Consider the following 18,932-nt stretch of genomic DNA (forward strand, 5'->3'; position numbering starts at 1 on the left):
AACAGGGTTTGGGTCTTCTTATGCAACATCCATGGTCTTTGAACTGAAAGCTAGGTAAGTTCCTAGACCCTTCTTAAGTATTCCAGTCATAAACAGCCCTTCCAGTCATAAACATAGCCCTTCTCTTGCTCCCTCTTCCAAGTGTGTATTAACCTCTCTGGATCCTGCCTTGTGCCCCATATTCAGCATGACCTGCTTAAGGGTTACAAAGGATGCAGGATCTGGGGGACAAGAGGTCTGTGCAGCAGTAGACAACAACTTGAAGCCCATGCTTCGCCTTAAAGCATACAACTGCTATATAGAAGCCTTTCATCTGCCAAACCCAGAGAATTCCTGGCCCTGTCCTAGTGGAAAGCCCAAATTCTGTGCTGTGTTTTTTGCATCTCTTTTTCTTTGTAGTTCTGTGTGTTTTTATCTCGCTCTATAAAATACCTCCTTTTCTATTTCCCTCTTATTTTTCTCCTTTAGTTGGCAATTACTATTGGAATCTTCTAATTGAATAGAGTTCTATCTTTGAAGTGCGTAATTTAAATATAAAGGCAGCAGCTTTGATACCAATATAACTTATAACTTCTGCTATAATCAAGTGTGTGCATCTGGTTACGAAGCTCTGTGATCCCTGGTGAAACTACATCTGTTCTGGATCTGGGAGCAATCTCATTCAGTCGTCAGCTTCTGATCGCAGCCCTGCTACTCTTACCACTGTAATGCTGTTTCTTGTAGTGTGACAGGTGTGAACTGTTCCATCACATTGGGGTTGTATCCGTCAAGGTCCCAGCAGGAAACAGATGGTGTGTTTGAAACAGGCTAATCCAATGAGGGTTTCTTCATCCATTTGAAAATCTCTGTTTAATGAAGGTGTGGTATAGGGGAACTGCAGGCCATGGTGTCATAACCTGAGGCTAGCAGCAGAGTTGTTACCACCCTCAGGCATGCAGAACTCAGAGAGACTGGGGTAGCTTTAGCCACCTTGGGAAAAGCAGTAATCTTTGGATGGCGGGGCATCTCCAGCTTGAGATGATTTTGCAGGGAGAGAACCCCTACTCTTCTTCACAGAATCACCTGAGGTTCCCCATTAACCAAACTCAACTGGAACTCAGAGTACTTGGGAGTTTTCTGATTGTCATCCATAAATAAGCTGCCTTGGAGCAGTGACCAAAATGGAGAAAAGAGGAGAGTGGCTCTGGAGGGGCAAATGGAAGATACTGGCACAGGGATAGGCTAGCTCTTTTTTCATCGAAGGCACAATTAAAGATCCCTTAAGCCTCACTACTGTGGGTGGGAAGCCCAGTGCTAGTTGGTTTTCATAGCTCTTTATTTTGGGTTACATAAAGCAAATTCTGAGGTCATGCAAGATGTCTTCTGGCCATCACACCTAGCTCCATGTGATGCCTTGTGCAAGGCTGGTCCTCTATCATCTCTCTGGAATTGTTGCTCAGGGCAGGCTGCTGCAAAGTCTGCTGGCAATGTCCCTTCCCACAGTTCACAGATCTGTCTCTTTGGAAACCATGAACTCTCTCCTATTTCCCATTCTTCAGGGTGACTCCTTCACCTACACTTAAGACAGAAGGTCTCCTTCACTTTCCCCTTTAGACAATCTGGTTACATCTCTTAGTGGATTTAGATCAGCATCATAACCTATTCATAACCTACAGGGACCAGACAGGAATACAATGAGTGTGTGTTGGAGTAAATATAGGGTAGAGCTCCAGGTCCAAGAAATAATTCACATTCCTCTTACTCTACAATCAGGTAAATCGCAGGGTTAGCATGATGCTACATGACAGCTGAAGTTTAAATTCAAGAAATAGTGGACCACTGGCTTTTGATATCTAGCTGTTTGCTGCCATTTGGGAATGTAGGCTATTTTAAGACATATCAGCCATCCAGATTTTCATGTGGAACCTCTCAGTTTTTAAATGCAGGTAATGAGGAGGCATGACAAGGTAAATGAAGATAAATACCACAATGTTGCATGAAGGGGATTAAGAAATAAACTTTTTCATGGAGTGGGTAGTTTATAGAGTAGAAGTTTACAAAAAATAGGCATAAAGTTTCCTGTTCTTTCATCACCTCAGAGAACAGGCTGGAGCCAGGTGAGGCTTCTGGATACATAGGAGTTACGTTTCTGGGGATGAACTATGCACACATGCTACCTTACCTTCTCATAATGCAAGTATGAGGAATGACCTGGGTGCAGGGAATAAAGAATTGAGGTTGGGTACCAAGCAGCCTGGAGTAAAAGAGCAACTATGCAGGAAGTTGTTTGGGAATGGTAGCTGCTATCCAGCAAAGTCATGAGACGTTGAATTTGCCCTCCTGAGGAAGGAACTCCTGGTTCCATGGGAAGTTGGGCTCACCGAGTGCTGGTCAACTCCTTGACAAGAACTTGAGCTCTTGTTTCCTATACCTTTGATGTCATATCCAAAATAACATTGCCAAGGCCAATGTTAAGAAAGGAACTTCTTCCTTATGTTTTCTTCTAGGAATTTTATGGTTTCAGGTTTTATGTTTAAGTCTTTAAATCCATTTTGTGTTGATTTTTGTGTGCGGTATGAGACAAGGGTACAACTTCTTTTGCATGTGGCTATCCAGTTTTTCCAACACCGTTTATGGAAGAGTGTTCTGTGGTGAGCTGACATATGCAAACCTGCCCCTAATGGTTGAGAGAGCTGAGAGGCCAAAAAAAGAGGCTAACACATCTAGTTTCTCAGAAAGCAATATTTAATAGAGACTTACACATAGAAAATATCCTTTATATAGTAGGCTCTTTTGACAAAACATGTACAGTTGATCACATCTCAGACTTTCTTGTGAAATTTGTGACCACTGAGGAGGTTGGATAAGCATCTTTATGAGTGTTTATCTATGCTGCAGTTTAAAGATTGTGCTGCAGAACACCTTGGTATGTAGGAGTCAAACATTGATCATCATAGTGGTTTTGCTTCAAGATGGCATCACTCTGCCATTCAACAGACTGTTTTCCTACAAAGAGACTACTCTTTCCTCATTGTGTATTCTTGGCACCCTTGTTGAAAATTAGTTGATCATCTATGCCTGAGTTCATTTCTGGGCTCTGTTTCTGTTCGTTTGGCCAATTTGTCTGTTTTTATTCCAGTACTATAATGTTTTAAATATTATAACTTTGTAATATAACTTGAAATCAGGAAGTATGATGCCTCATATTTTGTTCTCCTTTCTTAAGATTGCTTTGGCTATTTGGGGTCATTTGTGGTTCCATGTAAATTTTATATGATTGCTTTTATTCTGTTTCTGTGAAGAATGCTACTGGAATTGTAAGAAGAATTGCATTGAATGTAAAGGTCACTTTGGTTTGTATAGATATTCAAACAATATTAAGTCTTCTAATCCATGAACACAAGATAAGTCTCCATCCATTGGTTTCTTCAGTTTTTTTCCATCAATATTGTATAGTTTTTAGCATTCAGTTATTGCATCTCCTTGGTTAATTTATTCCTAATTATTTTATTTTTTTTGATGCTATCATAACAGAAATTGTTTTCTTGATTCCCTTTTTGGACAATTTGCTGTTGGTTTAAAGAAATGCTACTGACTTTTGTATGTTGATTTTTGTATCCTGAAACTTTACTAAATATATTAGTTCTAATAGTTTTTAATAGAATCTTTAGGGTTTTCTATTATTGGAATGAACAAAAGAAGCAGGTAACAAAAGTGAAAATAAACAAGTGGGACTACATTAAAGTAAAAAGCTCTGTACAGCCAAGGAAATAATCAACAAAATGAAAAGGCACCCTATAGGTTGGGAGAAAAATATTTGCAAACCATTTATCTGATAAGGGGTTAGTATCTAAAATATATAAGGAACTCATACAGCTCAGCAGCAAAAAAACAAATAACCTTGCTAAAAAGATGGGCAAAGGACTTGAATAGACATTTTTCTAAAGAAGACACACAGATGGTGAATTGGTATATAAAAAGGTACTTAACATCATAAATCATCAGGGAAATGCACATTAACAGCCCACAGACACAAGTCTGCATGATCTCACTTATATGTGAAATATAAAAAAGTTGAATTCTTAGAAGCAGAGAGGAGAAGGGTGGTTACCAGGGAAAGGGGGAAATGGGAGATGTGGGTCAAATGCTGGTTTCATTCATGCAGGGTGAATAAGTTCTAGAGATTTAATGTACAGCATGAGGACTGTAGTTACTAATAATGTATATGTAAATTAGCTTTACTGTAATATTCAGTTCACTATATGTGTATATAGAAACCAAACCTCATGTCATACACCTTAAATACATACAATTTTTATTACAAAAAAGAATTTGACCTCCATTTCTCTCATTGGACAATCCTATTGTTTTATCTTCGTTGTAGCTAATTCACAACTTTTAGAACACTGAACACATGTCAAACAAACAAAACAAAATATGTCTTTAGGCTACCAGTTAGAGAATTTTTGAGCAACTGTTGGAAACCAAAATGCCTACTTAAGGATTGTCTACAAAAGTGAGCCCATTCCTGATATCTCCTTTTCAATACTCACAGTGAAATGGGATCTTCCTGTCTATTAATATCCAGGAAAACCCAGATACTGGGAGGATAAATTAAATGCTGGTCTATTCTTTTGAGGAGGGGAGGGACACATTTCATTTAGTTTGATGAATTTGCAGCAGATAAAAGAAAACAGTGGTATTTTTTCAATACACTGATGTAGTAAGTACTTAATGAATGACTTTCCTATATTAGTAAAGAAATTAGAATCTTTAAAATTGACCATAGAACAGAATGTTCTGGTGGAAGAAATAACTGGACTATAGGATTCTCACCTTTTCTCCATGAATTCATCTATTTTTGGGAGTATGTTGCTCCTGACTGCTGTGCTGGTCACTCTAACTGGCTTCAGGGCTGTAGTGTAGGAGGCAGATACTGTTGCTCCTTAATGCTCTAGACCAAAATTGAGTTCAAATTCTTTTTCTTTGTCTCCATGGCACAACTAGACAAGGTTATACTGCTTAAATAAGATTTGAGTGATGCCATGGGAAAAAATTCTTTAACTCATCATTTAACAAACATTTATGGGGTGCTTCTTTATGCCAGGCATTGAATTAGGATTAGAAGTTTATTGGTGAGTGAAATAGCCACAGCTTTTGCCTTTGTGGTACTACTCCAGTGCTCATCAATGTGGGATGATACAGATTAAATAATCTTAATTACAACACATGACTTGACCACTGTCCTATGTTCTATTATACATATCATTCTTAGCTCCTGGCCTTCTTCCAGATGGTGGAAGCTGCCCTAACTATCCATGACTAGAGGGACATCTGCTCCCTTCAAATTCCAAGACTGGCTGGGCACAGTGGCTCACGCCTGTAATCCCAGCAGTGTGGGAGGCTGAGGAGGGTGGATCATTTGAGGTCAGGAGTTCAAGACCAGCCTGAACAACATGGTGAAACCCCATCTCTACTAAAAATACAAAAATTAGCTGGGCATGGTGGCAGGCACCTGTAATCCCAGCTACTTGGGAGGCTGAGGCAGAAGAATTGCTTGAACCCAGGAGGTGGAGGTTGCAGTGAGCCAAGATCATGTCACTGTACTCCAGCCTGGGTGACAAGAGCGAAACTCCATCTCAACAAAACAACAACAACAACAATGACAACAACAACAAACAATAAATACATAAAATTCCAGGACCAAGAGTGGAGGCGTCAGGATTGGTTTTTCCCTAGTCTCCATGAGTCAGCCTCACCAGCCCTTATTTCCCTTTGAAGACATTTTTCTTACCTAGGGAGACTCCTAACCACAGGTATCTGGCATCCTTTTGGTCCATTTTCAAAGGATAAACATAGTAGAATGCAACATAACAGTCCTAGATGCATGACACAGACATGGGGTTGTGGTGGAGTGTCACTTAGCAATTAATTATATTCAGGCATACCTTGAAGACAGTGTGGGTTTGATTACAGACCAAACACAATAAAGTGATTATTACCATAAAGCAAGGTACAGAAATTTTTTTGTTTCCCAATGCATATAAAACTTATGTTTACACTATTCTGTACTCTATTAAGTGTGCAATAGCATTATATCTAAAAAATATACATAGCTTAATTTAAAAATATTTTGTTGCTAAAAAATGCTAAGAATCCTTTGAGCCTTCAGGGAGTCATAATCTTTCGCCTGGTGGAGGGTTTGGCCTTGATGTTGATGGCTGCTTCCTGCTCAGGTTGTGTGTTGTTGAGGACTAGGGTGGCTGTGGCAATTTCTTAAAATAAGACAACAATAAAGTTTGCAACATCAATGAACTTTTCCTTTTATGAAAGATTTCTCTGTAGCATGCAGTGATGTCTGATAGCATGATACAGTGTTACTTCTTTCAAAATTGGAATCAGTCCTCTCAAACCCTGCCACTGCTTTATCAACTAAGTTTATGTAATATTCTAAATCCTTTGTTGTTATTTCAACAATGTTCAAAGCATCTTCATCAGGAAGAGATTCCACCTCAAGAAACTACTTTCTTTGCTCGTTCATAAGAAGAAATTATTCCTTCATTAAAGTTTTATCATAAGGTTGCAGCAATCCAGTCACATCTTTAGACTTCACTTCTAATTCTAGTTATTTTGCTATTCCCGCCACATCTACAGTTATTTCCTTCACTGAAGTATTGAAATCCTCAAATTATCCATGAGGGTTGGAATCAACTTCTTTTAAACTCTTATTAACATTGATAATTTGACCTCCTCCTATGAATCTGAATATTTCTAATGACATCTAGAATGGTGAATACTTTCCAGAAGGTTTTCAATTTGCTTTGCTCAGATCCATTGGAAGAATGACTACCCTTGGCAGCTATAGTCTTACAAAATGTACTTCTTAAATAATAAGACTTGAAAGTTGAAATTACTCCTTGATCCATGGACTGCAGAATACATGATGTGTTAACAGGCATGACAATAACATTAACCTCCTTCTACAGCTACATCAGAGCTCTTGGGTGACAAGGTGCACTGTCAATGAGTAGAAATGTTTTGAAAGTAATCTTTTTTTTTTTTTTCCCTGAGCAGTAGTTCTCAACAGTAGGCTTAAAATATTTAGTAAGCTATGTGGTAAACAGATATGCTGTAATCAAGACTTTGTTGTTTACTTTATAGAGCCGAGGCAGAGTCAATTTTGCATAATTCTTAAGAGCCCCAAGATTTTCAAAATGGTAAATGAGCATTGGCTTCAACTTCAAATCAGCAGCTTCATTAGTTCCTAACAAGACAGTCAGCCTGGTCTTTGAGGCCGGGCATTGACATCTTGCTAGCTATGAAAGTCCTAGATGATATCTTCTTCCAATAGAAGGCTGTTTTGTCTACATCGAAAACATGTTGTTTAGTGTAGCCACCTTCATCAATTATCTTAGCTAAATTTTCGGGATAGCTTGTTACAGCTTCTACATCAGCACTTGCTGCTTTATCTTGCAATTTCACATTATAAAGATAGCTTCTTCCTTAGGCCTTATGAGGCAGCCTCTACAGGCTTCACATTTTCCTTCTGCACCTTCTTTTTTTTTTTTTTTGTTTGAGACAGAGTCTCACTTTGTTGCCCAGGCTGGAATGCAGTGGCGTCATCTCAGCTCACTGCAATCTCTGCCTCCTGGGTTCAAGAGATTCTCCCACCTCAGCCTCCCAGGTAGTTAGGATTACAGGCTCCTGTTGCCACACTCAGCTAATTTTGTATTTTTAGTAGAGATGGGGTTTCACCATATTGGCCAGCCTGGTCTTGAACACCTGACCTCAGGTGATCCACCTGCCTCGGCCTCCCAAAATTCTGGGATTACAGGCATGAGCCACCATGCCCAGCCATCCTTGTGCATCTTCCTCACCTCTATCAGCCTTCACAGAACTGAGGAGAGTTAGGGTCTTGCTTTAAACTAGACTTTGGCTTACAAGAATGTTGTGGCTTCTATCCAGATCACTTAAATATTCTCCCTATCAACAATAAAAACTATTTTGTTTACTTATTCATGTGTTCACTGGAGTAGCACTTTCAATTTTCTTTAAGAACTCTTCTTTTGCATTCGCAACTTGGCTTACCATTTGGTGCTAGAGGCCTAGCTTTCAGCCTATCATGGCTTTCAACATGTCTTCCTCTTAAGTTTAGTCATTTCTAGCTTTTGATTTAAAATGAGAGACACAGGGCTCTCCCTTCCACTTGACCTCTTAGTTACCATTGCAGGGTTACTAATAGGACTAATTTCAATATTGTTGTGTCTCAGGAAATAAGGAGGCCCAAAGAGAGGAAGAGAAATGGGCGAATGCTGGTTTAGTCTGTGGAGCAGTGAGCACACACACAACATTTATCAAATAAATTTGCTGTCTAATATGGGCATGGTTTGTGTCACCCCAAAATAATTACAATAGCAGCATCAAATATTACTGATCACAGATCACCAAAACAGTTATAAGAGTAATGAAAAAGTTTGAAATATTGCAGAATTACTAAAATGTGACACACAGACACGACGTGAGTACATACTGTTGGAAAAATGGCGCTGACAGATTTGCTTGATGCAGAGTTGCTACATTCCTTTAATTTATGAAAAATGCATTATCTGTGAAGTGCAATAAAGTGATGTATAATGCAATGAGGTATGCCTATACTTGAAATTTCCCAATTTTAGGGAGAAAAGAGCTGACATGATATTGCAGAAAAACACTATAGTTGAGCAGGTCTGGAATCTACTATCTCTGAATATTACTTTTAATAAGCCCACTGTATATAATAATAAATCTAAATTTGAATTGTACTTTTAAGAACTCTTTGATGTTGGCATAATTTCCCAGAATTACTGAGCGTTAACTTCCATTGGGTAGAAGAATATTTTTCAGTTATCTAAAAATTAGCTTGCCATTCATTTTGCATTCAATAAATACTACATATACATTTTATATCAGATACTGTACTAGGTATTGAGGATATAGAAAATGACTTAGGAAACTATTTATAAGAACCATGTAATATATAAGGAATTTAGTAAAGAATTATATAACATATATGTGGATAAATGCATGGGTACATGTAGGTATGTATGTAATGTGTGTAATATGTACAACTGTATCCGTCAAAATTCATTTGGAAATGCAGACCCACTATACATATTGTGGAATAAATAAGTTATAAAAATTAGTGCTTTCACAGCTGTGAGAGGGGCTGGGGAAGTGAAGTGAAGATCTCAAAGTGAAAGTCAGAAAATCAGGGAAGCATCCTTAGTCTGTCTGAGGCCCTGGCATGGGTGGACAAATCTGAGCTTCCATGTCCAGCTCTCACAACAGGGGAGCGCATGGAGAGGCCTCTGTGGGTCCATGGCTTAGCATCTTGTGGTGGGCCTGGGGCACTGTGGACTAGCTTTGCCATTAGTCAGGAAGGAGAGCTAGATACAGGACAGAAGGGAGTGGGGGCCAGTTGGGACCCTCCAGGGCGCCTTTACCTCCATCCATAAACAAATTTAACCATGTCTACAGTTTTACTTCTGCATTCCAGTTTTTTTGTACAAGTTCCTTTATTTTTTTGGCTAACTCCAACACCTAACCTGGAGTCACATAGAGATGATATTTTGGATTGTATAGTTTCTGTCTTTAATTAACTTGACATTCACAATACAGCAAAAAAATTATATAAGGAAACACACACACACACACATTAGCCTGTTATTATCTATTATAAAACTTTTCTGAAATGGCTTCATAAATAGGTTTACACATATACTGTGATTTCCAAGTTGTTATTTCTCTTTTCAGTAATAACTTATTTTAAAGTAATGCTAAATAGGAGTTTTTAGAACAACCAAAAACTTTAATAGTTTTTGTCTCCCTTGGGTGCATCCTATTTGGCAGAAAATCTTCCTCATCACAAGTGTTTAAAATAGCATGGGAAACCCTGTGACAGATACCGTACAATTTCCTCCAGGACATCCAGAATGTGTGGATGTCCACAGACATTCCATCAGCTAGAATCTCTTATACATCACAAGTTCTTGTTGTCTTGTTAGGTGTTCAGTGATTGTTGAGGAAAATCCATTTAGAGAACATATTCATACAACTCTTTTTAACTTTAATGCCCTGCAGAGAACTGGGAACAAATGTTGGTGTTCTCAGATGACAAAAGTTTCGTTCTGCAAGGACTACAGAATCTGAGGCAAAAGAAATCATCTAGGATTTTCCTTAATGATTGCTGTAGATTCATGACTACAAAATCCTCAGAATTCTTGGGTAAAGAATTCTGAAATTAACACATAACTATAACAATAGAAATTTCAGATTTCCTTATTCAAAATTTCTTTTCTTGTATTGAAAGGAGAAGGTCACCTCATATCCTCAAAAGCTTATTCCAATGCTCCTTTTGGACTGTTTGATGAGAAAAATTTCTAAGTGATGCAGGGGTATAAACCTGGGGGAAGAGAGACCTGACTTTCTATTCACAGCTTTTCTTATTTGTAGACTTGGTCTATTAACCATTGTAGACTTGTTTTCTTTTCTTTCTCATTCCTTTTCTTTACTTACATTCTTTCTTTCTTTTTTCTTTTTTTTTTTTTTTTGCCAGATGGGCACCTTAAAAGATTTTCATGAGGACTAAATAAGTACTTCAAGTACTGAACTAATTGTAAGTACTCAATAAATGTTAATTTCTTTATGCTATTCACCACAAAGTTATTTTATCATGATCATAATAGACTTTTCTCTCCTAAAACTAGCACTAAGAACCTCTTGTGGGCATTGATTTTCTTCGTAAATAAAGACAGACTCTTCCTGTTGAGGTAATAATGGATCTGCCACAGGCTGATCGCTGGCCTTCCCTTCTACTTTTTGTATCAGATTGAGAGGGGACCATGGCTCAATAGAATCTTTCTGTCCAATTATGTTTTGGAAGATGTTTGACATTTTAGTGGGATGATTGAAGTATTATTTTGCTCAACAGCAGGAAGAAAGAGAATAATCAACAACTGATTGACTTGGTTTCTCACCTGGCATGTTTATGCTGTTTTGTTTGCTCTAGATAACAACATCTTGATCTTCTCTTAGTCTCAAAACCCACGAAGATGTTTCTTGCCTGAAAATCTCATATTCTTGTTAAAAACAAGGGAACCTAGGAAAAAATACTTGAGTCCTATAGTACCTCAAATAAAATATTTTCCTTATGTTTATGCAGATGAATAACAGTCTCTAGCTAGGATATTTCATTGCCAGATTATTCCTCACAATTCCAGGGGGAGATCAGATGTGAGCCAAGGTTTAGATTTAAGTTGTTTCTCTAGAAATTATTTAAACAAGACGTAACATAATGTACCACTGAGGCCATCATTTACTTCATTGTTATGTACTTGTTGTAAAAGAGTTAAACAGCTTCTTGGTATAGCTTATGAGTTAGGAGAAGTTGTCTCTATAGATAACCATTAAATTTTATATGAATTGATATATAAAATTATATTGTAAGCACAAATCACACACATTAGCATGTCAAATGTATCTATTTTAACTTTTACTAGGACTAGAATTTTCTAGGAGTTCCTTAATTGAGAAGACAATCTATATTAAACTGATTTGAACAGTGGTTTGGATAAAAGACCTTTGGACAGGAGTCAGAAGACCTGGGCGTGCCACGTCACCTTTCTGGGCCACAGTAGCCTTTTCTGTAAAATGCGAGGGGCTCTTCTGATGAACTCTCAGATCTTTTATGGTTTTGTAGTCATAGCCATCTGCCTACGCACAAGTGACTAGAAGATCTTCTTGTTGATTAGGTTTCATCAAATTAGAAATGCAATTATTCCTTCCTTTAAAAAGTGTATTTTCTCCCTTCATATTGTTTAATTTTACTTTACAAAATCTATGTAAAATTTTTGTCTGGGCTTTTTTCTCCTTCATAATAATGGTTCACTTATTAGCCCTTGTGATAGGTACTAGGGCAAAAATAAAATATCACAAAATAAATGGAGTTGGAAGGGACCGTGACAGATCATCTGGCCCAGCCATCTGCAATTGCAGCATGTTTTAGTGTTCACTTGCTCTATAAATAACCAGGAGTATCCAGCCAAGTCCATATTACTTTACCACGGCCAAAAGTGCTGGTCAAACTTATGAACTTTTCCCTTTATTTATCCTTGGAACTCTTTTGCTTTACTTGGCTGGGGTTTCTGGAAAACCATCTGATTCTAGCCTGGAGTCTGAAACAAATGGCTGTAGGAAATTGAGTTCTATAGGCAAGGTAACATCCAGATAATTTTCAGGTAAGCCTTCTCCATTTCTACTTCTACCTCTATCTTGAGGGTAGGTCTATCCTTCTGTCTGACCTCTTGTTTCATCTCCATTTCTGTGGGGTATAAAGAAATAATGCATACAAAGAGCTTAGCACAGTGCTAGGCATGGAGCAGGACACAGGAAGGACAACCCGAAACTTCTGGGATGTGAATTCCCTGTGTCTTGCTTACTGCTATTTTCTATATAATCTGAATAGTGCCTGGCACACAGTAGGTGTTTGGTAAATACTTAGTGAACTTACGCACTCATGTATTCTCCTTTTCTGTCTCTCTGTCCTTCCCTCCCCCATCTCTCTCTGTCCTTCTCTCTGTGTCTTTCTTCCACCTGAGGAAACCCAAACTATAAGGGAATAAGGAGGATGATGCAGGGGCCCTTCAGTCACTGCTCCTTGACCAGAAGAATGAAAGATTTTGGTGGGTGTGGTGACTGGACAGGATGAAGAAGCTTTTGGGATAAATATTTCTCTAGCAATCTATATATGTATTTGTGAACAAGAGTTCCTAGAGAAATACGGCTTACAATTAGGAGATGTACCTAATGTAAATGACGAGTTAATGGGTGCAGCACACCAACATGGCACATGTATACATATGTAACAAACCTGCACATTGTGCACATGTACCCTAGATCTTAAAGTATAATAATAAAAATAAAAAAAGAAAAAAGAAACATATCCAAAGATGTGCAGTTTCAGAAAAAAAAGAAAGAAATAAAAAAAAAAATAAAGAAATACAGCTTACATAAGCTACGTTACCTGAACTACAAATTCCACCTTGAAATGTTTCAGAGAAGAATGGCTGAGGGGCTCTGGTGAGAAGCAGCTGGGGTTTAGCAGTTAACTCTTATTTTTAAGCTCCCCCAAAGGGACCCAGTCCCCTGGGGTGCATGTGGTTCCCTGCAGAAGAGGCCCATGTACTCCTTTGATGCATGACAACACTAATCCTTGCAACCTGTTCTCCTGCTCAGTCCATGTCCCCAGAGCAGTTTCTAATGCTCAGTGAGGCACAGGGCTGTTCAGGCAGTGTTGTTTTCTTGGGCATTTCTCCTTCACATTGCAGGAGAATAAACCATAAAACCTTTTATATTGTAGATGCTTCTTACCTCTCCAGCTTTCTTTCTCTCCACTCTTGCAACCAACACCCAAGCCATATTAAACTCCCTACTCTCCCCCAATTCCCCATCCCTCTCTCACATTTCTGAGCCTTTGTGCACACCTCTTTTACTTTCTAGAATGCCCCTCCATGTCCCTTCCTTGGCAGGTGGAAAAGTGACCCCCCCCCAAAATAGCCATGTCCTAATTCCTGAACAAGCGATGTTACATTCTATGGAAAAAAAGTTAAGAATCTTTTGACATAGGATTAAGTTAAACATCTTGATATGGAGAGATTATCCTGGATTATCTGGGGATGCTAAGTGTAATCCTAAGTGTCCTTTAATGAGGGAGGCAGAGGGAGACTTGACCTACACAGAGGAGAGGGCAATGTGAAGGTGGAGGCAAAGACTGGAGTGACATGACCAAGGAATGCCAGCAACCCCCAGAAGCTGAAAGAGGCAAGGAAGAGACATCCTGAAAACCGCCAGAGGGAACACAACCCTGACATCTTGGGGCCTGATGATGCTGATTTCAGACTTTGCCCTTCACAACCTGGAGAATTCTCTCCAGAATTCTCTCTAGTTCATGTTGCTTTTATTGATCAAGCCTGTGGTAATTTGTTGCAGCAATCTAAGAAGTGACCCTCCTTTTATATTAGGCCAGCACCTGCTTAATCATGGTATCACAGATCAGATGTCACTTCCTCCGGCAAGTTCTCCCATGTCCCCCTTGGGTCCCAGTTTCATGGACTCCTTATACGTTCCCACAGTAGCCTATACTCACTTTTATTGGGGAGCCTGTTACATTTTCCTATAAAAGTCTCTTCTTTATTTTACTTCTAGGTCTTGGCAACAGGAGGACATGGCCTGTGGCTTCCAATTCTTCCTCCACGTTGCCTTAGGGACCGGCATGCAGCAGGTTCTTCATAAACGTGCAGTTACATATGGCTTACAGTGTTTTGTTAGCCACCAGCAATCCCAATTGGAAAACAATGTTACCATATTATATTTTCCTTTCAACTTCTGAGTGGGGAAATAAATCACACACGTTGTTTTCAAGACATCTGGGCAAGTTTGCACTGCATCCTGCTGGAGGGTAGAGACTGCTGAAGCCTCCAGTTATCAGCTAGGGCAGCTACGGTCTCATATGCTTGCTTGGTGGTCTCCAGCACAGGTCTTTTCTGTATGCCTTCACAGTCCTCATTGATAAGAACTCTTGTTCCCAATCTCCTTCTTGCTGATCTCTCGGGATTGAGATGTGTGAAGTCTATTCCTAATCGCTACTCTCATTCAAAGGTCTCAGCCCAGGTTACTGGTTAATTCTATGTTTTCCTGCCTCTTGTCACTCTTGTCAGCATCATCACTGATGATCCAAGATGTGGAATTTTATGCCATTGCATATGATTTGTGTGGGCGGAAAAGTCCTATGATAAAGTCAATGTTTTGTGAAGATTAACATCATGGTGTTGTTAAGTCCATATGTCAGGGAGGGTAATTCGGTTTCTGAATTCTAGGTTGTTGCAGGAATCTGGCCGTCAGGCAGCGAGGAGCTGGACCAGAGTGATGGTGCTGGGATGCAGTGGGAAGGGATTAATTAAAAAGACATTGTATTAGCAAGTGCATTTTCAGCCCATATCAGTCTGAATTTTCTACTTAAGCATAAATGATAATTGATGTTGGGTTTGCAACTGCTTGGAATTTTAGAATGTTAGGCCCTCACCCTGCCTGCCCACCTCACCTTTTTGTTCTTCCTGAGAGCCCTGTCTCATGTCTGTTTGGTGATATATTTCTCACCAGCCCTTCTGCTCCAGGCTCCTTGTCAAGCAGCCCCAGCAAAGCCTCTGTCTATTACCTTCTGAAGCTCCAGTCAACTCTTACAGCCTGGAACAAAGGTTTCATTGTTCTGGCCTGCTTTGTCTTTCATTCCATCATTCCTAATTAGGTTAGGAAGTTCACTTAACTCCCCATACAGAGTTGAGACCAAACCATGTATTTTATAAGGACTTTACTGAAAGTTCAGGGAAAATAGGGGAAAATACCATGGAACTTAATTTACAACCAGCTATGAGATTTGACTATTCTTTCACATCTCACACTCCCAATTTGACCTCTGGCCTGAACCCCCCAGCTTGACATCCCCCCAGTCTGCAAGGTGCTTTGGAGCCTAAGCCCAATTACCACGCAGCTCAGAGAGGGGGAGGAATTTCTTAGACTGTTTTCTGGTTCAAGATGCTGGCAATGGGAATGTCCTCTCCCTTCAGAGAAAACCACACAAGGTCTTGTAGGATAGTGCCCAGCAAGCCCACATCTGTGCATTCTGGCTTAATTGCCTTTTGAAAAATCACAGCATGAGGACCTGTGGAGGAGAGCCACATCTTTCCTCCAATGTGAATTGAAATTTTTTCTGGCAATTTTTTCAATGTCAGATCTCCACTTACTATGATAAAAGGCAGTAAAACAAAACAAAGTGCAAACAAATAAACAACCCCAAAACTCCTGTACAATAACAAGGAATAATTTGTAATACAGTGCATTGCCTCAATCAGATAGAACCTGACCTAATGTCCTGTCTCTCACACACCTCCCTTTCTTCTCTCCTCTCCAAACAAGGCTGGCTCACAGGCAGAGTGCTACTGCATTTCTGAACAAGCACGCTCAATTGCCTAAAACACCTTTTCTAAAGCATGAAGGAGGCTGACGGTGATGTCAACGTTTTCCACAAGATCAAGGAATCAATCCTTTACATTGTGTAATTAAAGGATTCATTCTGTTGATTTCCCCCAAACAAATTATGTGTTCCACAGATGAATTTCTGCTTTAACCTCTCGAGAGGCTTAGTAAAAGGCCTTGAGGCTTTGAAATGACAGTTTTTCTGGCTTCTACTCATTAAGACTTCAAAAACCTTGGTTTCCAGTCCTCAGTGATAAAATAAACCCCTTCCTTTACATAATTCTGGTAGAACATGTGGCTGCCTGATGTCACAGTGAAAGAGGAAGAAATGTTAATGTTTTCAAATATGGGTGATAGAATAGTGTATATTATTGATAGGTATGCAGTGCTAAGAATTCTGGGAGAATGATTTTAGGCAGTGAGATAAAAACTTCATTAATCAATAACTTTTTTATTGTTGTTTGTTTGGCGAACTCCAGTTCCCAGATGTATAACTTGGATGGATCTTTGGCTTTGATTGTATCCAAATCTTGCAACAAACATGAATAGTCATCCAATGTTTTTCTGTCATCAGAAAACAATAAAGCAGGCTTTCATTTTAGGATATGGAGGTGAGACATTTGTTCAATTTTGGTGGTTCAGGGTTCCCCCAAACATAGGAATCATTCTGTAACACTGGTTTTTCAAAAACAGACTTCTTATTTGAAAAAGCTTTCAGAACATACAGTTTTCAGAGTAGTTCAGATTAGACAAGTTAGCTGATGATTTTAGTATAACTTTAAAAACTATGCTAACATTTCCATTAATGCAAGGGAAAGACATCTGTTACGAATCATTATCTTTATTGTCCAGTGTTTTTCTAGAATTAGATAATATGAAGCAAGATCTAACCAATAACACCCTATTCCATTTTCATCATTATGCTTAATTATATTACTGTTTTATCTGCAAATACACAGAATCTAATCCATTAATTATAATTTTATTTTAATTACTAAAGTGTTGCATTTTTGAAACTACCCTAGAGGATTGTTTTGTTTTCTCAGGTAATAAGCAAATATCCATTTTCCTACCATTATTGAAAAGATTTGCTTTTTCTTATCAGTTTTTAAAAAATAGTGATAGTGATAATTATTCTTGATATTTAGTTAGTATATTGCACAAGGTTTGGTTTTTGTTTGCTAATAAAATGCTTTTCTTTCCCTTAGTTTTTTTTTTTTAATTCTAGACATTTCTTTCATTTAGAGGTAAATACTTAGCACATTATTAGTACCATTTAATGTTTCTGAAACGCATTCCTTAATGTCTTTCTTAATCTTTAAATAAGCTTCTCTTTCAATTTCAATACACTGGAAATAAGTTCCATTAGCTTATAAATGACTTATTTATTGACACCTATTTTCTTGTAGGATTAAAAAAAATAATTATATTGGCATATGCTTGATAAACTTCTTAGTAAATCACTTCAATGTTCTTATCCCCTTGTCTTCAATTTAAGGTAATGAGAATAAATCAGTTTGGTGTAGGTACACTAAAATGTAACTTTTCCCCATGGGTCTCAATGACCTTCATGCATCTGCTACCTAAAATGTAATACTAATTTCTCATTGTTTCAGAAAAACTGGGGAAATGACTGTTATTTATAGTCTTTTAAGGTATTCCTTATTTTTCAACATTTTCTTTCAAACTCATTTGAATTTGTGAGATCTTCAGCAGTTCTTTAAGACACCATTTTATGGATTAACAATAAGAATATTAGGAGAAAATGTTTGCAAGACCGCATATCCAATAAAGGACTTGTATCTAGATTAGAATATATGAAAAATGAAGACTCAAGAGTAAAGAAACAAACAATCTACTTAGAAAATGAGTAAAAGACATGAAGACACATTTCACCAAAAAGGACCTATGAAAGGCAAATAAACATGAAAAGTTGTTCAACATCATTAGCCATTAGGAAAATGCAAATTAAAATCACAATGAGATATTACCACTCACCTATAAGGTCAGGTAAAATTAAAAATAGTGACAATGTCAAATGTTGTGGAGAATGGCAGAGTGGAGAAACTAGATCAGTCTTCCATTACTGGTGGGAATGTATATTGGTACAGCCACTCTGAAAATTGTCTGGCAATTTCTTATAAAACTAAATATGCATTTTGTGTATGCCCCAAAGACTGTACTTTTGGCATTTATCCCAGAGAAATAAAAACTTATGCTCATGCAAAAATCTGCATGTGAATGTTCACAGCAGCATTATTTGCAATAGTCAAAAATTGAAAACAACCCAAATGCTCCTCAGTGGGTAAATGGTTAAACAAACTCTGGTGCATTCATCCAGTGGAATGGTACTCAACAATGGAAAGGAGCAAATGACTGAGACCTGCATAAACTTGAATAGACTTGAAGAACATCATGCTTAGTGAAAAAAGGCCCAATATCAAAAAATTACACCCTGTATAATTGTATTTATATAACATTCTTGAAATGATAAAACTATAGAGATGGGGAACAGTGGCTACTAGGGAATAGGGATGGGGTTGGGTGAAAATAAAGTAGTATAAGTATTTTTTGGTGATGGAGCAGTTCTGTTTCCTGATGGTGGTTGTGATGAAGTTTTACATGGGAACAAACTGCATAGAACTACCTACCTACACACAAGCGCGCGCACACACACATACACGCACACGCATGAAAATGCTAATGAAAACTGAGTAAGGTTCATTGAGTATATACAGTCAATTATTGTCGCAAACTTTCTACTACCAATGAATTTTTTTCCATATAAATGGAAATTCTCATTGATAGAATAATATGTATCGGAGGTTTTAAAAAAATATAATCTAATCTTAGAGCATTACCTATATCGTTTTATAGTAAGTAGT

This window comes from Papio anubis, chromosome 3 (genome assembly GCF_008728515.1).
Source record: "Papio anubis isolate 15944 chromosome 3, Panubis1.0, whole genome shotgun sequence".
NCBI lineage: Eukaryota > Metazoa > Chordata > Mammalia > Primates > Cercopithecidae > Papio > Papio anubis.